The sequence below is a fragment of the Myiozetetes cayanensis genome, unplaced genomic scaffold (assembly GCF_022539395.1).
Source record: "Myiozetetes cayanensis isolate MyiCay16 unplaced genomic scaffold, myiCay2020 scf9, whole genome shotgun sequence".
Taxonomy (NCBI): domain Eukaryota; kingdom Metazoa; phylum Chordata; class Aves; order Passeriformes; family Tyrannidae; genus Myiozetetes; species Myiozetetes cayanensis.
In genome coordinates, this window is record NW_026088185.1 from 36,240,181 (window position 1) to 36,267,889 (window position 27,709).

Here is a 27,709-nt window from a genome sequence, read left to right on the forward strand (position 1 = left end):
TTATCGGTTTCAGCTGTTTTCTTTTTTTCCTGGCCTGTACATAAAAATCTCTTTTTAAAGTGAAGTCCTTCAAGGTTTCCTAACCAAATTTTGCTATCAGTTACACATGCAGCCCTATTAATGCTAATGAGGTGGTTGAATTGAAGCAAGGGGGGAATTTGATATTTTAGGTTGTCGAGGTATTTGTCTGGTTTAACTTAAAACCTTACCAATTTCTTCTCTATAATGAGGAAATCTTATAAAACCCTATCACAAAATGCCAAAGGTAGAACAACACCAGGTCAGAACTGCATCTTCTCACTAAAAATGACTAAAAATGACCGCTGGGTGTTTCCTAGAGAGAACCCAAAGCCTTGGAATGAGCTGCTGTAAAAGTTTTGCCTAGAGAGAAAAAATTCCTGACCTGCCTCTCTCCTGGCTTGTGCTCTCAACCATGAGCTTTCCATTCTTTCCAGGCTCCTTAAAAACAGGTTCTTACAATCAAATGTCTGAATGACAGCCCAATTTTGCAGCTCCAAAGGGGCATGTGCAGGGTGTGCACAAGAGTTGCCATTAATACCCAATTATCAGATATATTTACAAGGCATTTGCTTTGTTCACATTTCAATTCATTCTGCAGTGGCTCCAAAGCAAACCCTCCTTTTTGGATCATCTCACATTATGCCCCAACCCCAATAATTTTTAATTCAATAAAAGTTAAGGATTAATTAGAATGATTTTGAACCTCAGACTGCAACAAGACCCTTTCTCTTTTCTCTTTCTGCCTCTCTCTCCCCTTCTCTCACTCACATGTTGCCAAAAAAAACATTAAAACTAAAAAAACCCAAGTGTTTAGACCTTAAGAACCATGAACAGTTTTAACTTTGTGCCCTGAGACTCGTAATGATGCAGTATTTGTTTCTCTGACCACTTCTTTACAGGCCTTTTCCTTATTCAGTTCACAACAAACATTTCCTCTGTGCATTAATATTAGAGAAAAAAAATAAACAAAAATAATTACCTGTGTAACTGTATAATCTGTATAACTGTGTAAACAAAATTGTGTAAAACTACATTCAGTTGTACACAAATACATTTAATTGCATATAAATTTAGATATTACCTCTGATACCTGTCAGTCTCAGTGAACACACCGGGCATTATGTAAGGGATGCAGGAAGAAAATGCATGGAGTTACCTAAACCAAACTATTCCCAGTAGGCTGTTGTTTCTGTGTCCCCAATTTTCCCAAGGAGTAGAGTTCCTTCCCAGCTGCATCCCCCCCCTTGCAGTGCAGGGATGTGAGTTCCAAACAGGGTGACTGCAGTGTCAGGATCTCCAGTGTTACCTGGAGCACGGGGAGAGGAGCTGGGCTTTGATGACATTCCCATGCTGTAGCTCCTAATCTATTAGCAGGGAAATCACTCTCCCCACCAGGGGGTTGTGACAATTAACTAACATTCCTGAAGCACTCAGATATTTTCCAGATATGCTCTGCTGAAGAGCAAATGAAACAAATTGGGAACAACGTCTTCGGAGCACCAGGTTTGATGAGCAGCGCGAGACTCGAGGCACTCGGATAGGGTGACTATCACAGAGTCATGGAATATCCTCAGTTGGAAGGGACCCACAGGGATCATCAGACTCCTGGCCCTACATAGGACAACCCCAAGAATCCCACTGTGTCCCTGAGAGCCTTTTCCAAACGCTTCCTGAACTCAGCTGAAGAGTTTCATGCAAGAATCCAAGGGAAGATACTGCACTCCCATCTGATTCCAGCCTGTGTCATAAAGCAGCAGCAGCAAATGAAAAATCTTCTTAAAATTCATCAGGTTGGAAGTACTGGACTTTGCAGCCTTAACATTTTGAACCTAATTTTTGGGTTAATAAGCTAGATTAGCAGTGCACAAGTGTTTCCACAAGAAGCAGCATATTTATATCATGGGTTCCTCCTCTGTTCAGCCTGGATTTCTCACTTTGTCACAGCTGGGCTGACAATGCACCTTTTTCCATAATCATATGAGTTTATCCCATTTGTTTCATTACATTTATAGTGAATTAATAACATCACAACACTTATTCTCATTGGCTAAAATGACCCAACAATTTTAGAAGTTATCAGGGAAGAACTACACAGTTCTATAGAACTACACAGTTATTTACTTCTGGTTTCCTTAGGAATGGATTTACAAATCCTGGCTGCGTTGGCATCAGAACTGCTTGGCACATTCCATGTTCTCATTTCTCCCACCATTTCATCACCTTTCTCCTGCCACAGCCCATCATTCATATATTTGTTCATTATATTCCCAAGTATCTCATTAAGAACTCACCAGGCCTGAATACTTGTCCTTCCAAGGCTGTTGGGATGATGTGTCAAGAGGTCAACAGGACAAGTTCCTCATGATCTTCCTTGGTCTATGAGAAGATTCTCTTTAAAAGTCTTTTTTCCCAGCAAGCCTGGACACCTCATAAGGTCAGGAAACAGGGTACAAAGAGATGAAGGTCTGGAGGTCTCTCTGGTGAGGGAGATTTTGTGAGTCTTCTGCAAAGAGGAGAAAAATATAGGAAGTTTTAATGTAGGTTAAGTGGTCAGTGAACACCCCATCATGCTAAAAATAATCAAAAGAATATTTGAGATAGAAGAAGCTGGAAGGGCTGGTGGGAACTGAAATCCTCTGGAAATAGGGAGGGAGGTGGATAAATATTTAAATGGCCTTTGCATCCACAATTACTGCAGGTCAGGGTAAAAAGGAAAACAAAAAAGACTATTAAAGTTGCCCTTAATTCAAAGAGTGATATGAGGAAGGAACCATGTTTGTGTGAGAGTTTTCAGTTAGGAAAGGTAAGGACCTCAAATATGAAATTACTGCATGAAAGATTTTGGGACTTTACATAAACAGAGATTTTGGGACTTTGCATAAGATTTTGGGACTTTACATAAACAGAGAAACAAAATTCATAGCAAAATGTTTAAAAGAATAAGTGGAGAGATATGATTAGGGAAGAGTTGCTGGCTCATTTGAGGACCTTACAAACAGGACCCCAACTCCTCATCTCAACTCAAATCATGTCCACAATCTGAATAAAACACCCAAAAGTGAGTAGGAAGTGGAATTCCTTCAATGGAGAATCACATTTCTTCAATTCTTGATTCTTTAATTCACAATTCTTTAATTAATTGACAATTCTTTGATTAATCCTCCACAAAACAATTTGAAAGTATCACCTGAAGGAAGCCACTCTGACCTGAACAGTGGGTAAGAAGGGACAGGCATGTCCTGAAACCAGGGGCCTACCATGGATCAGAAATGCTGCAGAGGAAGAAATATGAGAATATTTGGTCTAAGAAGCTCAAATTCTACCAGAAAAAAAACCATCAACATTGGTCTGCCTGTGCCATGGATGTTAGAAAGGGGATGCAATGCCTAATACTACAAAAATTGGGAAAGCATTATGGATAAAGAGGGGATAAAGCAGCATTTTTCTTTTAAAAAGATTCTTCACATTCTGCTTGGTGCAGAGGAAAAGCTAAATTGGGTCAGGGAGCTGGCACGTCCCCCAGCTGCCTGCTCCTGCCATCTGAGCAAGGTACTGTCCTCCAGCCTGGCTTCCTGCAGGAACAGAGAGCAAATTTTAACACCTCGAGAGCTCAGGAGTTGTGTTGGAGACCGAGCTTTGAGAGGATATGACAGCCAAACTAAATGATTCATAAAAAATGGCAGGCAGGGATGCCACTGCCTTAGAACTCCATGGTCAAACCTGCATAATTTATGCTTCTTGAGGATGCTAAACCTGAGTTTCTATACGTGCCAAAATAAGAAGGAAACTTGGCTTCACTCTGTGGGCATAAACACTGTCATGTCTTAATTGCTTGGAAATAAACATTATAAGCCACGGTACTGCCACCAGCAAAAGGAGTTTGTCAAACAGGCTCCCCAGCAACTTTATTTTTCAGTTTTTCAAGAGGTGAGCTCCCCCTAAACCTGGGAAAACGTTGATGTTTGCAAGCACTCCCCCTAAAGCCCTGGGGGAAAGCAAATGAGGGGAAGTTCAGAGTTAGATTCTGCACATGTCTGTGTGTGTGTATATATATGTCAGGGATATAAACACAGCCAAAATTAATTTACTCAACGGTAAAAGAAGCTCAGGCTTTGCTATATTTTTCTGTAAAAGTTAAAAAAACTTCCTGGTTACTCCTATTTCCCCAGAGAAAATGAGGGAATGCCTTCTGTGCATCAGTCAGGTGGTGGACAGTGGCTTCCTGAGCCTGCAAAAGTTATTAAGGTTGATCATCGGGTCCAACCATCCCCCAGCACTGCCAAGGCCACCACTAACCCATGTCCCCAAGTGCCACATCCACAGGGCTTTGAAATCCCTCCAGGAATGGTGAATCCAACACTGGCCTGAGCAGCCTGGGCCTGGTCTGGACTAGAAAACAGCGTCAAAAGAGTAAAAATATACTTTAGAGGTGAATTTGGACACCTCTGACCAATACTGAGTCAGAAGCTCATGTGTTTCCCTGCTGCTGTGAGTTGTCTGTCCCTGGAAATTCACATTTTTAAGGGCAGAATTTATTGCACCATCAGATTCTCGTCACATTTACATTCATTTTAGCAAATCCAGGATTGGCCACAGCCTCCTTACCTATTTGATGATTTACCAGGAATCTGCTTTAGTCTGAGACCTAATTCTTCCATTACGTGTCTCACCCGTCCTTCTGGCAGCAGAATTTACATCTCAAACCCGAATAATTTTGCATATTTTCCGTTTTAGCATTCTGACATCTTTAAAAAAAAAAAAAAAGGAAAGAAAAGAAAAAAAGAAAAAGCCTTAATTCTGTGGAGTAAATTATTGGAAACAAGTCCTGGAAGTTATTAATGCTCTTTTAGGCAAATTAATGCTCTTTTTAGGCAAAGTTTTCTGTATAGTTTTGGTGGTTTTCCCCTCTCAGCTCTGTGTGGGGATCCATTGGAGTGTCGTGGAGCACATGAAATTCAAAGTAAGACCAACATGGTGAGGTTTGTAGGAACATTTAACACATGACACGTAACTGGAGTGTTTTCCCAAGGGAATGGTGCAACTTTTGTTTACTCTTGGACTTTCTTCCCCAGACAAGTCCCTGATCTTTCTGTGTTCAAAAACGTGGCTTTTACTGTTCAATTCATTTGCAGGACTGAAACATCAGGCCTGAAACAAGCTAAAAAGCTTTAAAAGTTAAATAAAAAGTAAATTTTAAAGCAATTTTTTTTTTTTATAAAAATGAGCAAACCTTTAGACTCTGACTTTCTAGCCTCATATCCCAAAAAGAAAGTCTTTATTTAAAATTAACTCTGAGCACATAAATACTGATGTTTCTCTAAACCTCCAGTGAGGTCTTGTTTATTCCTTGTTAATGCTGTCTGAGATGAACCCACTGGAAGCACTTAACCAGCAACAGCAACCAACTTCTGGGATGTTCAAGCAGAAACAAAACACTGAGGTTGTCAATATACACAAGACAGCAAATTTTCCACATTCTTGAAGGTGTTGGGTTTTGAATCACTTTAAGAATAAAGCCCACTTCTCCTTCTAGAAAAAAAATAAAATTAAACCACAATCTTTATTTAAACTTACTGTGTGTTTTGTTAGAATTTCAATATTAATATTATATATATATATATATAAAAAACATGTAGAAATTAAGTAGATTTAAAAGTGAATAAATCCATCCCATGCTTTTTTCTTCCCAGTAAGAAATAGTCACTGAGTATACACAGAGGTGGGCAAAATAAAATAAACTAGAAATGGATTTAGCACAAGAAATCAAATTCATGCTGGTGTGCTGTTTGTTCATATCCAGTACCAGAAAATTCCTGGAAAGATTCCATAATATTTAAGCACAGGAATCAGCTTCTGGTGGGGTCTTGACATAGCTGAGTTCCCCTCGGTCCAACCAGAGCCATCCTTTCCAAAAAGCTAGGAATTGTTCAGCCTGGAGAAGAGAAGGATCCAGGGAGACCTGAGAGCCCCTGGCAGGGCCTAAAGGGGCTCCAGGAGAGCTGGAGAGGGACTGGGGACAAGGCATGGAGGGACAGGACACAGGGAATGGCTTCCCACTGCCAGAGGGCAGGGAGAGATGGGAGATTGGGAAGGAATTCCTGGCTAGGAGGGTGGGCAGGCCCTGGCACAGGTTGGGCAGAGAAGCTGTGGCTGCCCCTGGATCCCTGGAAGTCTCCAAGGTCAGGCTGGAGGGGGCTTGGAGCACCCTGGGCTAGTGGAAGGTGTCCCTGCCCACAGCAGGGGGTGGAACTGGATGATCCTTCACACCCCTTCCAACCCAAACCACTCTAGGATTCTCCTCTCTTTATAACCTTGTGCTGGTCCAGAGGGAAGAGCACCAACAGAGCAGGAAAAACCCATCCTGGTAGGGTGATTCCTGCATCTCCCACATCCCTGGAATGTGTGATTTGCATATGGCAACGATGCCCCTGGATGAAATAAGACCTGCAGCTGGGCTGCCCCTGGCAGGGGAGAAAGCAGGAGAAACCCATTTCCCACAGCCTCCTCCACCCTCTCAGCGCTCCAGGCTCTCACAGATCCTGTCAGTGAGAAGGAAAGGGAAAAAAAGAGGAAAAGGAGGAAAAAAAAAAAAAAAAAAAGTGCCTTTCTCAATGCTAGGATTTCCTCCTGATGAAAATTTTCCCCCACTGCCCTTGAGTGTAAGAGAAAGTATTTGCTGCCGGTCACCGAACATCCTTGGGGCGTGAGGTAATGTGCACTGAAATCCCAAAAAATCCTCCTGAGAGGCTTTGGGAAAAAACTGTGGGACCTTTGGAGGGCGCAGCAAAACCTCTTTAGCAGCGCTGTGCTGCTTTGTGGGGTGCAGGAGACAAGGGCTAAAGTTTTACACTCTCCACCGTGGAGCCCGTAGGAAGATCCCTCTGACTGTCCCCACACAATGCCTCCCGCTTTTTTCTAATCCTTTTATTCCCGCTGCAGCCAGCTCTGAAATTCCCTCAACTTTTTCGGGTTTTATAATGGTAATCAGTGATTTTAGAGGAAATAAATCTGTCCCGGAGCCCAGAGCTGTGTATAAAGCATCCCCAGGAATAAGTCAGGGAGAGCATCAGCAGTGAAGTGCTACATTTCATGTGCTGCCACAGAAATGCTTTCTGGCTGAGGTCTAATATTAATCTATTTTGTCCCTGACATCCAGTAAAACTACAGTGTAGCAAATGCTTTTAAAACATACATATTCAATAGCAGATGCAATAAAGTATTCGGAGCTGTTGGGATGAAGAAGGTTCACACACACACACACACAAATATCTTTGAAACTCCAGTTAATCAAGGTGTCAAAGTAACTAAAGCAGTTTTACAGATTTTATTGAAAATAAATCACTTTATTATATACTGAAATATATATTATTGTTTCCCCGTGGAGTTTTACTGTCTGCTCGCCGGCGTTTCTTTTTTTTTTTTAAACAGAGGATCTCCTGCCCTCTTTAGTCCGGTTTTTATAACTACATTTAGCAAGGAAATTCAGCGCTCCAGCAGCTCTCCAGCCTGCCTTCTCCTCCTGCCCTATGCAAATAGCCCATTATTAGCCATTTTCTGGCAGAAGGAGCTGAGAGGAAACAGAAGAGGAAATGATATAAAGGCTCCAGAGCCCCCCGCGTTTCCTCCCTGCCCAGCCGGTTGTGGGATGACCTTCCAGTTAACTGGGGAGCTGAGAGGTGGCATCTGAACCTCCAAAAGATTTACACCTCCGTCCCCTCATTTTTCAGAGCCAAGCTCCCATGCAGGAATGCATAAAACTTCCCAGGATTCAGGCCAGGGAAGGGCAAAATGAGTGAAAGGAAACATTTGACTCGATCTAATGGGCACCCTAATAGATATTTATAGACTTCACGGGGAAACTTTGCACTGGAGGGTTTTAACTCCCGTTCTTGAGGAATTGCTTTCTTTTTTTTTTTTTTTCTTTTTTTCTTTTTTTTTTAAATATAAGATCTGGCTCAGATCTGAAGCAGCCACGGTGTTTTTAGAAAATTCATTTCTTTAAAATTAAGTATTAAATGAAGCTCCTATTACGTCATTCCTTGGCTAATTATTTCTTCCAGCCATAGTGCACAGTTTCTAACACGTTTCAGCATAGCACACATTTTTAATAATAATATACTGTAAAATAATCACATTTCTATACATTTCTTGCATCCACACCAACAGCTTCTCAATTATTTGTTTGTTTCAAAATTTCTCCCTGAAGTTAAAGGATGTCTAATACTGTCCATTTTGTAGACAAAATAAAAGCTCTCAGCATTTTGGACTGCTTTCTAAACGGATAGAATTCACCCTGAGAAATGTAAATTCAGCAGCACTTCTCTTACAGTTACTTTTCTATTTTCCACCCCAAAACTAGTTTGAAGTTCTACCTAAAATGGATTTGAAACACTAAAAAATTACATCTATGCTCAGGAATTTCAGATATTTATGTATATTTGTATATTTCTCGTTCTACATTGACAAAATTAATTACATTTCCTGGTCACCAGAGTGATGAGGACTCTCCTGGTTCCCCTGCAGGGCTGCAATGGGGTGACCCAGGTGACTGGAGAGGGTCAACCTGCAGCACCTTCACTCAGGTACTCAATTCAATCACTGCAACTTGGGCACTTCCAGTTTTTATTTCATGTTTTAACACTGATTTTTACGGGGTTTTTTTACCTGTGTAAACCCCAGTGACTTTTAATACGAAGCTCAAACTCTATGGCATCTATAGCAAAGAATTTTATCCTCACCTCTCAACCTTTAAGCCACAAACATGCCAAAAAAATACCAATATTCCTTAGAGGAATTATCAGTTTTCCAAGCAAGAATTTCACCGAGTTTGTTATTCATCAGCAGGAAGTTCCCAGGTAATTCTGAACACAGAAAACCAAAATACACTCTGTTTTTAAGTAACGTGTCCAGAGTTTCTTTCCAGCTGATCAGCCCTGACAACCCATCAAACTCAAAGGTTTGTGTCCAGCTACTACGCTGGAATTTAACAGGAAAAAAATGTGAGCGTGCCTTCCACGCTTTAAAAACTGCCTGTAATCAAAATCTAATTAGTATTCCATTTTACTAGTGGGAAAACTGAGAGAAATGCACACAGGCAGAAGTGGTGTTAGATAGTAAGCCAAAAGATGTCTCCAGAAACCAGCCATTCATCTTTTCTTTCTTTTTTTTTTTTTTTTTATCCCTTGCCTTTATCATCAACATCTTGTCTCTTGAAATATAGACATCACTAAATCAAAAACACTTACCTTTTCACATCATTATAGAATTGCTCAGATTAAATAAGAGCTCTGTAAGGCATCTCAAATCTCAGCTATGTTTTCAAACCACCAGGGAGGGCTAGTTCTTCCTGCTCACACAATTATCAAATTGTTGCCAAGCTGAGCGTTCCCTGCGCCAATCTCATTATTATTAAGTAGTTTAAATCACCTGTGGATCTCATTACCATCACTTGGAAAAAGGTCACAAGGTGCCAGCTGCAATTTACTTAAAATTTATCATTAAAACAGCCCTTTTTTGAGGATGATTTAGGCTGCTTTAGCGCTTTTCTGACGGTTAAAAACCACAACTTTAACGACCTGAGAAGTGGGTTTTGTTTGCTTGTTGCAGGGGCTTTTGTTCCTTGTTTATTTTGGAGGCGCATCATCATCGTCATCATCATCATCACCAGTCCTTTGTTTTCTTGATGGAGCTCCTGAGGTTACTGGGTGGTTCACATTGTCAAAAAAGCTAGGTCAAATCACTACAGATGAAGTCCTCGTTGAAAAGTTAATTAGTCACTGAAAATGCATGAGCATTAAGGAGGAAAGAAAAAAAAAAAAAAGAGAGAGAAAAAAAGGCAGTTTTAGCAGGACTTTCTCTTAGCAACTGCTCAATTCTCATCATTTTATCTTTTAAAGCTATCCATCACTTTTCCAGCCATAATAATAGTCTTAAATAGAAAAGAAACAATTTTTCAGCCTGAATAAAAAGTGGAAAAAATTGCCTCTCTCCTTTTTTTTTTTTTTTTTTTTTCAGAAGGGAAAAAAAAAAAAAAAAGCTGCCAGAACTTGTTTATAAATTACAAGTAAACACAAAAGAGAACAATCCTTGCTGGCCGTTTCCCACTCACTTTTAAGTGGATCACTCTGCAACATATTCTGCAGTTGGGTTGATATTTTTAGAGGGAAACATTTTTGCTCAGTAATGTGGAAATAAAATAACTGCAATCACTTCCTTCCTCTGAGAAAATGACACATAAAATTTGATATTTAAAATTCAATTGAGAAAGAAGCTGTAGTTGGTTTATTTTTTTTTTTTTTTTTTTTTACCCAAAGCCTTGTAGCTGTGCATCCTATTTTTTATTTTTTTTATTTTTTTTCTGGGCTGTGCAGGCTTAGGCTGCATTTTGGATATGGACTTAATAGAAGATGCTGCAAAAAGTAGCAGCTACAAGTAGTGACAGAGACTTATCAGCCAAATATGCCAGGGCAGAGCATACAAGATGATCAGAACAACCCTTCACAAATTCAGAATATTGCTCTGGATGACTGTATACTCCCAGATATTTTCATTTCTGTCTCTCATTAATTCCTCTTCCTCCTGAAATGGTATCAAGTGTGATTTCTTTTTAAAACACCCTACAAACAATCCATTTTTGAAGTCATAAATCCGCTGTATTTCAGCTGTGCAAATCAGTCATAAAACCACAAAACTTATTCCCGTCGATGTTCGCAGTTGTTGCCGCTTCTGATGCGTTTAAGGGCCATTTTGTGCCTCTCCAATTGTTATAAATAAAGGGAAGGTGCCCGGTTTTTAGCACTTCCCTGCAGATGTTGCAACACAGCCTGGCATCAGCCCCTTTTACCTGAAGGCTTGCAAAGTATTAACTCAGTATTTACACCCTCCAATGACTCAACACGTTCTGGCCACAGAGAAACCGTTCTGGCTGAACTATAAAATCCACGTGAAACGGTGGGTTTGTCTTTTTCAGACATAAATCCACCCCAAATGCGAGATGTCGTTGTAGAGACACAAACATTTCGTTACCAATCCCTTTATATCTCCCCTCTCTTTAGATTTGCTCACACAACTCCACGCCAACAGCTCGTAAATGTGGGGCTGGTGGTACAAGCAGCCATAAATACACAACATACCCCTCCACCATATATATATTTATATTAATATTTGTGAGAGAAATCCTATCTTTACATCTTCCAAAGGCGTCCTTTGTAGCTCTCCTGCCTTTTAAATTCAGCTGTGCTCGAGCACACGGTTTTTTGTCTTTGAAAGCCGTCAGGATAATGCATTATTGAAGTACTGTACTGAGACTGTACATAAAATCAGGCACGTTCAACAAATTTCCATTTTGCTTAGTTCTTTCCTCAGTAATTATTCCTCTCTTTTCTCTCAGCCCCATCCCAAAGAGCTGGCTGGTTACACCACTAAAAATTAACTTCACGCTACAGGTTGTGCCTCCAAGGGGCTCGCCTTTGGGAGAAACCAAAGGTAAAGGGAAAAAAACAACACAACAAGAAAAATAAACCCATTTTTCCAGTGTTCGTATGAATAACATAGAAACCAGGTTGCAGAATTAAGCAGTGGTCAGGTGAAGATTTGAAAGGGAAAAAAGAAAAAAAAAAAGTTTCTTATTTGACCAGAAACATTTGGGTTGTTTCTTGATACACAGATTTGGAAAGCTGCTGAGGACCACGAATCAAGGAATTAAAACCTGTCTTAAAACTTCTGGCATAAGTTGGTGTGGTTTGGTCCAAGAAAGAGTTAAGTCTAACGAGCAGAAAAAAAAAAAGGAATTAACTAAAGTAAGGCCCTTGTGATACAATGACACTTGCTCTATGCTCTTACAGAGAAAAACACGATGATAAAACACCACAAAGAGGAGTGTTATGAATTTTATTAATGACTAGAAGACAGTGTGCAAAACATCAAAGGTCTGTGGAAAAGATTAATGACCCCGTGTGAGACTGTTTAATTACCTCCAGCTAATTAGATTCTTGACCAAATTTTTAATATCTGCATTCCTTCTAAAGCCTAATTGAGATTCCACATTATTTATCAATCTTTCAAAAAGCCCTTAGTGTGCTGCTTTTTTTTTTTTTTAAGGGTGTTTTTTTTTTTTTTTTTTCTTTCCCTTTGCACTTTGACTCCATTTATGGTCAATTATTAAATAAATAGCAAAGTAACTGTTCTCTCCAAACTGTGTATGTGGAACACTTGCTGCCTGTTTATTTTGACTGGGAGACTATCACTGGCATCTTTTCTCCGTAATGAAGCACTCCAAGTAATAAACTGACTGACTTCACTGTAAACAAAGTGATAATATTTTTGTTATCTGGGCTGTGCTCAGGAACTCCTCGTGTGGGTTCTGGAAATTAGCCTTTGCTATTGTCAGTTAATCCTTATTTCAGTTTACCTTGGTCCGGGCCCAGGGTGTTATCACGCAAAGAGAAGAGTCCTCGACGTTGGATTGTTTCCCCTCGTTCATTTAGAAGATTTTAATGCTCTAAACCACCACTATTAGATGCCTTTTTATAGGCAATTTGATGTCACAAGGCAAGGGACATGTGGAATAATCACTTATTTTTTTAAACCCCTTCAGATCTCTCACTATCCCCAGTTAGGGGTGAAAAGTGATCGGTGTGGAAATCACACAAAGTCTGAGCTTGCTTTAGGGTTTTCCACAGAACTTTTAAATAATTTCCACCAAAGTTCATTTCATTTTGGAGTGGAAAATGGAGAGCAAATGGGGAGGAAATGGGGAAAAGTCAGGCATTTGAAGGTCTGGGATGGGGAACACAACATTTGCATAAAGTTGGATTAACAAGGTACTTCTCAGTTCAGAGGAAGCAGAGACACTCCTGTCTCTGGCTTTGTTTTATCCCCAAAACAAAGCTCATCTGCTTTGAAAATCTTGTTGTAATTTTTAATATAAATTAGAAATATAAAGCATGAACATGCAAAACTATATATTTTTCTATATTTTTTATATATATAATATATACTTTGGGAGAATTCCTTTGTAATTTCATAAAGGTTTTCTTCAAATTATCCACTAGAGTTCAGCTCATAAAATCGTATCTATATGTATAGAGAATATACATATTATACAGAGTATACATATAATACATATACAGAAATATGGGATAGCCTTTTTAAAAAAAAAAGAAAAACAACTATTTACGCTATTAAATATCAGTATGTTTTATTCTACTATTATTGTACTCCTACTAAAATACACAGGATTTTTCCTGTACAGACAGGCATTAAAAAACTCAATAACACAGTGATGTTTTTAACTGTAATAAATGGAGAGGGGACAGAGCTTTGAGGGAGGGATCCCATTTTTCATTCTCATCCTCACAGCCTTACCCAATGGGATACAACCAGCTCTGCATTACCACAAAAACACATCATTTAATAATATAAAAGTATATGTCAAAACAGCAAACAATGCAAATCAATATAAAAATACAATTTGCCAGGCTTTAAAAGGCACACATAATACATTAAGTGCAATTTCTTGAGAGTGACAAAATGTTTGGTTAAATCACCACGGGAATTAAATCACTCACAGGAACACTGCAGGAAAGAACTGATTTGGGATGGACTAGTCAGAGCTGCTTGGTCTTTCCCACGCAATAAAAAGCTTAAAGTGCCCAAAATCCATGTATCCAGGTATTTATCCTGTGCTCCAGTTAGTGGGGGAGTCTTCAAACCCATTAAAGACTTTATCCCTATATGGATGTTAATAATATAATTTATTTTGTATCAATGCACCAGAAATTAGGGTCATGTTTTTATATTAGTTATGCGGTAAAGAAAGGACTGGGGTTGGAAAAAAAGGGCCTTGTTTAACAGAGCACCCACTTTTTGCAAAGCTGAGGCTACTTTTGATGTTTTCCATGGAAAAAGAAGTGAGATTTCCTGCCTCCCCCTTCAGCCCACCCTAATTTCTTTCAGCAGGTTCTGCAGGGTCAGTGGTTTCTCTCTCACAAACTGCACCCACCTGCCTGGGAGATCCTCTCTGTGCCTTTCACATCTGATCCACAGCTCCAGCCCCACGACAGGTGACAGATGCCCCAGGCTTTTGGGAAGACCATAATGGATGTTGGTCCTGGAATAACTGATCTGGACAGACAAGCTGGTAATGGGATTAATTCAAATGGCAATTTGGGTTTAATCAAATGCTGCCTGGATGAGCTCTAAATCAAGCAGTTGAGTCTGGTGTTGGAGTTTTCTTCTTGTCCACGTGGGCACCTCCTGCCCTGCCCACCACCAGGCATCTTCCAGCTCCAGACATTTCCCTCATCCCCTCCTGCCCCTTCCTTCAGGGAAGGTTCACACATCACACCACGCTCTGGCAAACTGAGCAATCCTACATACAACCATAAAATCACAGAATCATGAAGTTTGGAAAAGCCCTCTAAGATCACCAAGTCCAACATTTGACCCACCAGTAACCCATGCCCCCCTAAGCACCACACCTACCCACTTTCTGACATTCCAATATCCACTTATTCCGTTTATTTCCAGCTGTCCGGATGCTGAGGATGCTACATTAGTAATTTAAAAACAAACAAACAAAACCCCAAACCCACAAACCAAAGAGCAAACCAAAAGCTTAGTCCAACTTGGCCCAGTACAAAAAAAAAAGAAAAGAAAACAAAACAAAACCCAAACAAACAAACAAACAAACAAAAAACACACCTGTGCTGAGGAGAAAAACTGGGCATTTTTACAGCACCCAGAAAACACAGCATGAGGCTGAGGGGAGGCCATGAGGCAGCACAGGCATTCACTTACTTTAAAAGAGAATTTATTAGCCCTGTCTTGCCCCTGTGGCCTTTGAGAGACTCAATAATGAGCTTGTCTCCTGCATCAGCCTGTTCTTCCACCTTGGAAAGATGGGCAGGGGCTGTTGGATACCTCCCCTGTGCTGATCCATAACCTGTGTCCCCCTGAGAGGGACAGTCTGGCCATAGGAGAGCAGAATTTCTGCATTTTTCCTAATATTTGTTCCCAGTATGCTCTGAGAATCCTTATTCCATCTCGTACAGGATGTTTAAAATAACAGAATGACAGAAGCTGAATAAATATCCTGAAAGGCAAGTTTTGTTGTTTGAATTTTTTTGTTTAGCTGCGTTTTTCAATAATCTGCTTTGTCCTAATCTGCTGAATTAGTGTTTGCCTTTATTCCAATATGTTCTTGCATATCTGGAACTCTTTCATAATTCTACATCTTTCCACACCGAGCCTGCCCAAACCCAAGATCACTTCCAACTTAAAGTGCTCCTAAAAATTTGAAGTGCTCTATTAATTTTAAATTGCTCTACATCATGTCTGCTTAGAATCCCAACTGCTTTTTCGCTCAAAAAATATTAAACTATAAAATGCACATCTGCAACATAACAGCTACCCAGCTCTTTTTTTTTTTTAATTATTATTTTCAACATCAACTTTCTCTCTTCTTCTTTCAGCTCTGAAAGACAAGAATGCTCTGGGAGAAAAATAACAGGGCTTCCCTCTACTGAAAACCTTCTAGGTTTGTCACAGGACTAAATCTATTTTATGTCCACCAATTGGTAGCACATAGTCCAGCCCATTAACCCCCTGACCTCAATAAATTATGATTTCCTAGCAAGAGTGGTGCTGCTGGAAGATTGACACCTCCTCAAACACTCTCTGAGGGTGGATAATACACCATAAGGATTTTTATGAGGCGACTCCTGATCCCAGATTTGTGTCTTGCAGGCAGTTCTTTGGGATAAAAAGACTGACGAAGTTTCACCTGATGGTGCTCTCACACAGGAAAAAGGAGCATCAAAGAAGTCTCCAGGAGTAGAAACCCCACAGGGTATTTACGTGGATGTGCCAGTAGCTGAGGATTCAGCCTCCAGTGAAACAAGTTACACTGGGACAATGTAAGGAGATTGTTTTACTGGATGCAAGGTATCACCAAAGAAAGAATCACATCCTTGTTCAAGGTGGGAGTCTTGCTTGTGTCAGCAGCTGATGCTGAAACACCGACAGAAGTGTTTGCAAAGCCTTTGGTGCTTTCAGGAGTCTGCCTTTATCCTCAGCACGGAGAAGAAATGGCATCGTTTCCAGCTGAGCCCCCGTCGCATTATCTACGGAACAACAAAGCCAGGGTGCAGCCCCAGCTCAGCTTCCCCAAGGTGGACCTTTGCCAACCAACCCTTTGCTGTGCTGCTCCCCCACTGTGAGGTCACACACTCACACACATCTCTCTGCTTCCCTTTGCTGCCATCAGTTTTCCACGGAGCAATACTCTCACCCGACCCTCAGAGGTCTGTGCAATCCAGGCCCGGTCGTCTCCCACCACCTCAGTCTCCTCTTTGATGTTTTTAAATGGATGTTACTGAAAGGAACTTGAGGAGTGAAAGACAAAAAAAAAACAACCTGTGTTTACTGACTCAATGCAGTGGTGTACTTTGGGGGCCAGGCTGATGTTTAGGACAGATTTTTAAGCTGGAGGCCTCTTGTTTCTCCTACTCGCACTAACAAGTGGATTCACTGTCATTTTCCTCGTGCCACTGTATCTGAAGTGCTTTATATTCAGGTATAAAACCCTCTGAGTGAGGGGATGAAGCAGTGACCCTTCCCAGCCACCACGCTTTGCCATGGGACTAACCTGGGAGACGCTGATTATTTACACACAGCCGATCCCAATAAGCTGCTCCTGGGATATTTTCCAAGTAACAAATTCGTGCAAAGTTTCTTGACTCAAAATTAAAGCTGGATATCCCCACAAACTCTGCTCTTCAGAGCGTTTCTCCAGAACTGGAGCGGCTGGGCTCCTGCTGGGGACACAAACTTGTGGTCCAGAGGGGCAGGTCATCTGTCAGCCAAGATTAGATGGTACATTCCCAGCTAATAGGGAGTCACTCCCATCCTTTGACCAAATTCCAGTTTCTCTTCTGAGCTGGTTGGATCTCATACTCTCTGTCCCATTTTCCACAGCCTGGAGCTGAAATAATCCCAGTTGCATCTGCATCCATCTCTGAAGGAGAGCAGGATCAGGTGCTGACACAAACAAGACTCCCACCTTAAACAAGGATGTGATGCTTTCTTTGGTAATACCCTTTATCCATTTAAACAATTTCCTTACCTTGTCACAATGTAGCTGATTTTATCGAATGATGAATCCTCTGCTACTTGTGCATCCCTATAAATTCCCTGTGGGCTTTCTGCTCCTGAAGTCTTCTTTGATGCTCTTTTTTCCTGCCTGAGAGCACCATCAGGTGAAACTTTCTCAGTCTTTAACCAGACACACCAATCTAAGGGTAGTTAAATGTTTGTTTGCTCTACTTAAACGACAATTTCTATGGCAAAGGCACTGATGTCTTTGTCTCAAATGAGATTAGCAATTCACTGTTCACTGGATCACAGCTTCCCATCGAGGTAGAGGCAGCAGCTTTATCTATGCAATGTAACACCTCACAAAAAAAGGAGAGAGATTTTCACAAGGGGATCCAGTGATAGGACAGGGTGGGAGTGGTTTTAAACTGAGAGAGAGTCAATTTAGGTAGGACATTAGGAAGAAATTCCTTGCTGTGGGTGTGGTGAGGTCCTGGAACAGGTTGCTCCTACCTGTAAATGTGATTGAAATATCCCATGTAACTTCTAAATTATAACTTACAGCCATATTGAATATTTATTCCTCCTCACTTCTCAAAGCTGTCATAGGAAATTCTGTTTTGAGAACGTTATGGGAAAGTAATCCTCTGCTGGTAAAAGCAGTGAGATGTTCCCATGAAACCATCTTAGCTCCAAAACCTCCATCACTTCTGGAATTTCTCCAGCCTGAAGCTCTGTATCAGGAAGCACTGAACTCACATTTCCCCTTTACCTGACTGCAAGATATTTAAAATAAAGCGGCTCCAGCTGCCCTAACAAGCCACCCATCTCTATCCCATCCCCTGGGAAAGCTTCCTGCTACTTGAATGTTCTCCGAGTCCAAGTTTCCTGTGCAAGCCTTTGGTTCAATAAAATATTTGCTGGATGCAAAACCTGTGGTTCTATTGGGTTTGGTTAAGCAGTTTGCTAATAAAGGGCAATGCACGTTCAGCCTTCACAGTAACTCAGATGTGACACAAATAATACAGCAGATAATTACAATGCCCTTTCCCTCACCTCAAATTTAAACAAAGGTTAAGCTGCCCTTTGGAAAAGTAAATATTTTCTGCAGTCAAATAAGTGTGGACACCTTTAGAAACAAGGATCTAGTGCCAAACTAAACTGAACTGAAAATGGTTACAACAGAATAATTTCAAAATATGAAGGATGCAGAGCTGCTCAGCAGCAGCAGCAGCCAGACATCCTGGCATCAGGGATGGTCCCTTACCTTACAGAATTCCCTGGCTGATCTCCATATGTTTTCCAAGAACTGTTGCTTGAAGTTTCTGTCCGGTCACAGCAGATAGGGGAGAGAAATATTAAAAATAAGAAAGTGTATAATCTCCTTGCCCCCTTCAGTCTGGTAAACAATTTATATCCAATTTCATACAACAGAATGAGTCCACAGGCCTTCAAGCAATTATGAGACACACACACTGGGGCTTAAAAAATAAACTCCTGGGAAGGTCTCACGTTGTGGCCAGGAAGTGGCTGGCAGGTTTTATTTAGTTCTCATAGCCCAGGGTTTAGCTGTTGGTGAGATAAGAGCCAGGTGTGTTTTACACATCTAATTTGTTTAGTCTGAGGCTCATTCAAACAGGGCTTTTCAACTACAAGTCTGCAGCAGACTTCTCAAACCTAACTCTGGGATGAAAAGGGGTCAGATGTTTCCCCACCTTTGGGGGAAATTGGTGATTGTTTCTGGCGTGCCTGGTTTCAGGGCCGGGAGGGTGGTCAGGTATCACTCTGTTGGCTGCGTTAAAGTAGAATCAGAGAATCACTGTCAAAGGATGGAGCTGATGATCTCAGAGGTGTTTTCCAGCCTCGTTGATTCTGTGATTAAGGTTGGAAAAGAGCTCCAGGATCTTCAAGCCCAACCTTTGACTGAACAGAACCACTAAACCATACTATGAAGTGCCACAGCTGCTCATGTTCTGAACACTGCCAGGGGTGGTGATTCCAGCAGATGGTCCAGAAGACCATCAAAAGCCAGTGTTGTCCAATGCAGCCTCTCATACCGAAGGCAAATCCACATTTAAGTTCACTTTCAAGAGTTTAGGGCCAAATAACTCTGGGCTCTTTGCTGGCCTGCCCAGTGAGGGGATGAGAAATACCCATGAGATTAATATTTTGACCTTCAAACTCCTCAGACAGAAAGAGAATTGCAAGATAATTTGGTCAAGAATCACTTTACACATGAAAACAAAAGGGTTGTTTGTGGCAGTAACATCCTTAATGCTCCAAAACAGGTAAACTAGAAGAAAAGAGATATAATATCCATCATTAGTGTTGACTAACCTGATTTTCAGGCTCTGATTGAGTCTCCCACCCATACTGGTGTAAGTAGCATTCAACTTTAACTGTACTTCCCTTCTGACAAATATTAATCATGCCCTTCTCTGTCTGATCTGCTAAAAAAGATAGTCGATGAATTTACACCCTGTTACTTATTCATGAACAAGTTGTGCCCCTGAATTTTAACATGCCATGCCTTAAACTATTAGCTGTATATCTGCTTTATGGGATGTTCCTACATAAGCTGGCAGTCCATCAATTTAGTGTCCATACATTTCTTTGAAAGCTATATTATAATTAGAGCTTAGGTTGATACTATTCCGTAGCCATAAAACAGACGTAAAATAATTATAACTCATTTAGTGAAATTAGAAAAAGAGCAATTATTAGACTCCCATTGTGAGGCTTTGCTGTGAGGGAGAGACAATCTATCTGCAAGATGTACTTCAAGAACACCATTTTGAAAGAAATAAAGTAGATAAATTACCGTTTTGTTTGGGTTTCGGAAAACTTTGGGCCCATAAATACGAGTTCAACAAACATAAAGGGTGTGGGTAAGGGAAGTGAAAGTTCTTCTGCAAGGAGAGAGATTAAAGTATTTAGATGATGCTTTCCTGACTGTGCCTCTCAGGATGTTGTGAAGCTTGATTTTGTTAATGTTTGTAAGGCATTAAATTCCACAGGGCTGTGGACAAAGGCCTATAAAAAATCCAGCTAAACATGAGGATGTGCAAAGTTTGAGCAGGAGGGAGTGGACTCAGCAATGGCAACGTGCATCTCAGCACACTCTGAGGACAGGATTTCGTGGAATCACAGACTTGTTTGGGTTGGAAGGGACATTAAAGCCCATCTTGTTCCAATCCCCTTCCATGGGCAGGGACACCTTCCCCCAGACCAGGTTTCTGCAAGCTCTGTCCAACCTGGCCTTGAACTTCCAGAGATTTCTGGTCATTTTAATTCATCAGAATTTCTCATTTTCCGAGCTCCTGGTATTCTGAGATATCCATTTGTGTGGGAAGAAATTAATGTTTGCTGGGAACACACCTCCCTGGCTGAAATACAGCTTAGGACTGTATTGAATATTGAGCAAACAATTTGCCCATCTTTTTTTTCCTTCTTTTTTGGAGACTAAATAAGATAAAAATCTTTCTGAAGAATCAGCAGCTAAAATAATGCCTTTTCCTGATGGACTCTTGTCCAGCTACTGCTCACACAGATAAAAAAATCCCCCAATGTTGCTATTTCCAAGCCTTACAAGGACATAACCTTCTTTAGATTATAGGGATTTGATTTTTTTTGCCCTAAATACAGGATCTTTGCATCTGAATCGTGACTTTCTTCTTAGGTTTTTGTGTCCTATAGGTCTTCTTTTTTTACAAACTTTTAGTAACAGAGAATTATGGATTAAACTGAGAGTAGTCAGATGGGATATTGGGAAGGGATTCCTGGCTGGGAGGGTGGGCAGGCCCTGGCACAGGTTGGGCAGAGAAGCTGTGGCTGCCCCTGGATCCCTGGAAGTGTCCCAGGCCAGGCTGGACGGGGCTTGGAGCAACCTGGGCTGGTGGAAGGTGTCCCTGCCCATGGCAGGGGGTGGAATGAGAAGAGCTTTAAGGTCCTTTCCAACCCAAACTATTCTATGATTCTGTACTATTGGTCAATCTATACCTTTTTTAAGGAATTTTGACTTTGTTCACCTCAAAAGAAGTCCACAAAAGCCAAATGTTTCCTCCAGAGTTCCCATGAGAGGAAGAGTTGAACGAAAATGTTCCTCACGGTCTTCAGAGCCCAACCCTAAAAGGAGAGAAACCCAAGTCACAGGGGTATCAATAGGTTCATGATAAAGTGTAAAACACGTGGTTGTAGCAGAGCTAAACCCCCCAGAGCACAGAAACACCACTCCTGCTCACTGCTAACATTAAAAACCGTACTGAATTAAACACCAAATGGCTTTAAAGGGTCTGTAATTTCTTCAAGGCAACACTACATTGGTATTTCTCTTTCCTTTTAGGGTCAGCATATTTAGGATTCGTATTTTCAGTCTTTGCAGTCAAGAGAGACAGAAGGAAGTCTCTACTCTCAGGCTGATTTCAGAAGCTGGAGGTAAAAACATCAAATGTCACACAATATGGCAAAAAATGCATCAAACTCTATTCAATTCTTTGTGTCTTTAGCGTAATTTCTCTGGAATGCTTTTGAACTTTCAAAGAATCCTATAAATTCCTCCCTACTTAATTTATAGCGATGAATCAGAATTAAAATCAATTTATTTTGTATATCACACACACAAAAAAGGGGGGAAGCACATGCAAAGGACTTGTATTTTTTGAAATGTGTGATTCAATGATTTCTACGTTCAAGTCAAAACTTACTGGCTTAGGTTGTAATATATTATATTTTTTTTTTTGTTAAGTGAACCCTAAGAAAGCCTGATGAGAGAAATTCACCACTCCCAGTATTTATAAAAGTGGAAAGGGTTATGTTGGGGTTGCTCTTTAAATAGTGGGAATGTGCTGCTGTAACTGTGGAAATGGGGGAGAGACCCGACTTCATCCCTAATTTCACTTTCCAAGCGCAGCAAATTCTCCTGTGCTTCCTGTTAAACAACACAAAAGACAAGTTCACAGACCTGGTCCCTCTGACAGTTGTGAAAGACAGGGAAAAAAAAGAAATGAATGACGTCCTCGGGAGAATATTTTTCTGTCACTTAAGCAGTTTACATATTTCTCTGTTTTTTACTCTATTTTTCTTCTTCTGATCACCAGGGATCGTGTGTGAGTTTAGGGTCACTGGGGCTATGTCTGGTGCCAGACAGATTCTGCTACAGTCAGATTTTTATGATGACAGCATGAAATTTTTGGAATGCACTGGTGAGTTGTGTGACTATTGTTAGACTGTCATTAAAAAGGAGGAAAAAAAAATAAACGTATCTTTCCTTTCTTTCACTGCCAGCGAGCCCTTGGCTTTAAATTTGCCAAACTGTAGCTGATTTCTTAGAAGGGATGACAAAACTAGCAAGTTTAGGAATTAGTATTCAAAAACACCTTGCAACTGATATTTTTTTTTTCCCCCTTTCCATCAGGAGCGAGAGAATATAAATTTTTTTCAAGGTTAAGAGACGGGGAACAATAGTTGGGAAAACACAAAATAAAATAAATTAAAAAAAAAAAGCCACTGAAGGGTTTGACCTTTTTATTTAATTCTTTCTTTCCTTCTGCCTCCTTCCCCTTTCTTTTCGGTGCTTCAATCTCTTCTCCCCATCCTCGGGGAGCGCTGCTCGAACCTGCACTTGTGAATTATAAGCTCTCTGTACTGTACATAGCAGTTGTTAAGGATCAACTGATTAACCATTTTATAGAAGATTTACAGGACTCATTCCAATTTTTTACAACTCCATGTGGTTTTTAAATATCGTGATGCTCGCAACCAATATGTTTTCTGCCTCCCAGCTGCAAAACCAACACCTATCGGCTCGGGGTGGGGAGGGAATTTATTTGGATACAATTTTGTTATAATCTGAATTTTTCCACTCTGCTAACGGTGTCTTCTGGGAATGAATAAAAAGAAAAAGGCCTCAAGATGAGATACTGTTCTTTTTCAATCTCTGCACATTCCTTCAGTGAAATGCTGTGGTCCAAAAATTGGGTATCACAGCACACACCAAACAACCTGGGAAGGGACAGATGATGGGATTCGTGGATTCACTTGTTTTGGTGGCTTAGCAAGACCCTTTAAAATCTTTCATATAGTTATTATCCTGTGTATTTTTAAATGGGAGAATAAAATATGACCTAAAATATGTCAAGCTTTCATCTTCATGGGCACTTACAACTCCTTTGTTGGACTTCTTTGTTGTTCCAAATTCATGCCCTGTGCACTTTTTAGCAGCAATATTTTCTTTTGGGGTCACTATGGACCCCTTTACCTCACAGTAACTCAAAAAGTTGCAGAGGAAAAGCTGCAAACTGCCCTAAATGAAGTGATAAGTAATTTTAACACCAGTGTTTTGGCTTGGGGTGATGCTCTGGGCACCCCAGTCTTTGTTTCCTAATGGTCCTAAAAGCAAAGCCTTTCCTTCAGGAAGCTCAGAAGTGTTTTCCTGTGCATTTTAGGGATTTACATTTCTAAGGGGTGGCTCTGAGTTGCAAATTTTAGATCTCTACTCCTGCTCATTGAAGTCTTTCATGCCCTCCTGTTCCTACCATGGCTTGAGCTGCACAAAGAATTCACCTATTTACAGAAATGCATGTTAATCACCACCACCATCACTGATAATGTCCTAATATGATCACATTATCACAACGTAACAGCTAATACAATAAGAACCATAATGACTGTAATTATAATTTCAGCTAATGTCATTTAATGTAATATAATAACGCTCTAACAAGTACAACAACAAAAATAACACTTAAGGTCCTGAGAAGGAGCAAACCTGCTGCTTTGGCTAATGCAGAATGTACACTTGACTATTGATTTCACAATAAAATCTAAATGCTATCAAAGAGCACCAATTTACCTCACAGGAACTAACCAGGCAGGACAAATTTAGGTTGGGTTATCCTGATTTTTTTTTTTTTGAGCTAAGCTAAATTCACATTTCTCACAGAGCAGAGCCACCACTGCCCAGTTAAGCCACGCCTGGGGTCTAAATCAGGAAGGCATTTCTACTTGGCTTAACAAAACCTTCTTAATCAGTGCTGGAGCATCTTCATTTCACTTTAAACACAAGTAAAATTAGGACATGGTCAAATACCTTCTTGGGTCTGGGATTCTGTGGGACACCACCCCTCTGACTGGATATTCTTTGGAGTTATGAGCTACCAACTGGGTTTACCTCTTTCTCTGAAAAGAGAAATTCTTAACGAACAGACCAAATCTGGGGACATTCAGTTGGAATTCAGAAGAGCCACATTCAAATTCTAACCTGAACCACAGCAAATCTCCTGCAGTTTTCACCATAGAAAGAACCTCTTCCCTCTGGATTCACTTTAAACCACGTGTCGCACCTGGTATCTGGAAAAAGCTCTTTGAAATTCATATTAATTAATAATTTGGCTCCTGACAAAAAGCCTTTACATAAATAATATCCAATAAACTCTGTGAATTGCCTCCTAGGGAGAGAATAGAGGCTATACAAGCATTGTATTTGTTAGGAAAGACTTGGATCTGATATGTGCAGGCACTTGGAATTCCATGCTTCTCACTTACAGCTTTTCTTTTTTTCCTCTATGTTAAATGAGGACATTTTCTTCCTGATATCACGTTTTTCCAAGTGGAACTTGGAGGTTCCTGCAGGTATCAGTCCAGAGACCACCACAGAAGAGAGAAGGAATGTCAAATCATACAGAGCTGCAAATGAAAAGGGCAAAACCACCTAGATATATTATTTATTAATAATGCAGAACTTCTGATAATCTTACAGAACTTCTGTAAAACCTTTCACTCCAAGTTCCCTTCATTCTTCCTGGGATTCTCTGCAACCTCTAGAACATTCCTGCAGGACTTCTCCCTCTGTCTTAAATTTCCCATTACAGGAACACAGATTGCACAACCAAGGCATTCTTAATTTTTTTGGTTGATGATATTGTGATGGTATTTTTCAAAGGAAAGCCCCAGAAGCTGTTTTCTTATGCCACAATTTTTCTTATGCCACAATTGTTCTTATGCCATTTTCTTTTGCAACAAATCCCTTCTCTGTGCGTTATCACTAACAATCTCTGTCACACCATTTTTTACTGATATGCTGCTCCTAATATTTTAGGAATTCCACAAGATTTCAATTATTTGACTGCTGCATTTTTTTCATTTTTAAGGAAGTTAACACAAGACTCTCAACTGAAAGAAAAACACAGGAGCTTCGAGATCCAATCCCACGAGCTTTGGATTCTAAGCATCACCAGCTCTGCTGCAGAGCTTTTCACAATGGATTTGGCTGCTTTGAGCCTTCAGCTCCCTTGAGGAACCTACAAGAAAACATCTTGGAAGGTGTAAATCAATTTGACACGAGCCAACTGCTACCAGGAGCAGACAAAGCTGCCTGGAGCTTGGGATGGAATGGAATGGAATGGAATCCAACGGAGCTCGATGGCTCCATCACAGCTGAATTATAAAGGATTTACCACATATTTCCAAAGGAGATATGTGATTATAGGGATCTTGAGATTGGAAGCACTGCCAAATTATACAGCTATAAAAGTGAAATAAGAATCCAGACTGAGGTTGGGGTGTCTGTGTCTGAACACAGGGAATATTGCACGGGATTGGGTGAAACAAGTGGTGTTTCCACGAAGCATTTCCCAGCACTGTCCAGTTTCTAACAGATAAATCACTCTTGTATTTCCCCTCTTCCAAACTAATCCATTGTGGTTTGCATAAAACTGGGCTCAGTCTTATGTCTTGCAGTTCCCATATCTCCCACGTCAAACTTATATTAATCAGACGTGGCTCAGATTGTACTTCGATTTTATTCCCACTTTTCCTTGACTTTATCTGGAAGAACTTGGTCCAATCCATAGGATGTCTTACCTTGTAGCTGTTCCCATTGACACCATCTCTTTTTATTGGACTCCTGATGCCCACTGATGTTTTATGCATAATGATGCTCCACTTTAATTGAGCTGTAAGCTTCAGTTTAATTATGAGCCTTCATGATACCTTCAGCACTTTTTCTTCTCTGATTACTGTAACTGGTTTCTCTCTAACCCCTTTAAAATCCTTAATCTATTAAACCACTTGTAGACAAGTCATTTTTAGGAGAAAGTCTAATTACTCTATTGCAATTATCTTAATGCATCCTCAGTATTTGGGGAGGGGGGGGTGGAAATCAACTCGAGTGAAATGCACTTTGTGGACTATTCCAAACATTCCCATTTAATGATCTGAGTCACTCTGAGCATCTATTTGGTGCTTAAAATGGATTTATGTGGAGAAAGAGGAGTGACACTCAAAGTCATCAGCTCTTTGGGTGGATTTCTGTTCATTAAATTTCCCCCAGATTTTACAGTTGTGATTATCAGACTTCTGCTTCTTCCAGTGTATGAAATTCTCAATCTTTCAGTTTCAGAGTCAAAAAAAGAGAAGTAAAAATGAAAAAAATTATTTCATTTGTATGTGTGTCTGATGTATTTTCAAAAAAAACCCTAAACCAACCATGAACTATTCAATAGATCAGCCAAAAGTCTGATGTGTTTTCATGAAGGATGCAAACTAAAATGATGCGAATTTAAAGAAATAATAAACCAAACTAAGTCTGGACTCGTATTTACTGCTTTTGTAAAACCAAATGTACCTCTAAAAATGACATTTTTGATCCAGTCCATTAATTCAAGTATAAATTCTTTCTCTACTTTTTACACTTAGAATTTTACGTGTTCTTTGCACAGCCACTTTCCCTTCAATATTTTTAATTTTGCCTAATGGTTTTGAGCAGGATCTGGGAAGGAAATGAAGGGAAAAGAGAAAAGGGAAAAGGGGAAAGGGAAAAGGGAAAAGGGAAAAAGGAATAGGGAAAAGGGGAAAGGGAGAGGGAAAGGGAAAGGGAAAAGGGAAAGGGAGAAGGAGCACAATCCTTTTGGATATAGACTATCCTAAACATGAGATTCCTGCTTAGTTTACATATTTAATATACTTCCTGAAAGTTTGAAAATTAATCTCAAAATCAGCCAATTACACATTCTTCACAAACCCAAAGAAGAGATGTCTGACCTTGGAATATTTTTGGTCATTTCTTGTTTCTCCCTTTAAAAATGCCTAAGGAATTTTGTAACTTTTACAGCTATAAATTGAACCATATATTGGCTACATATACAAATATATTAACCTAAACCCATTAAAAATTAAATCTTATATATATATAAATATATTAACCCACATTTAGGTTAGTATATCTATATATTATATATATAATATATATTATTATATTTATATGTTAGTTATATACTATATAGGATTATATATATGCAATAAACGCCTTGCATATAAATGAGCAGATCAAGTACAAGGAATGTATCAATTCCAAATAAGTGGAAATCAATTCCAAATCAATTCCAAATCACTGATTTGTCTCCTTGCATTACAGGGGACTTCCTCTGAAGGCATCACTTTCCATGATGCACTTCCCCAAGTGCAGGACTGAGCTTGCAGTTCTGGAGACTGCTAAAATTTGCTGCCAAAAAATGTGCCCATGCAAAACCGGCAGGACTTGCTGAAGCCACCCTGATGGAGGACAGTTGTGGTTGCCTGAGGAAATGCAGGATCCAGA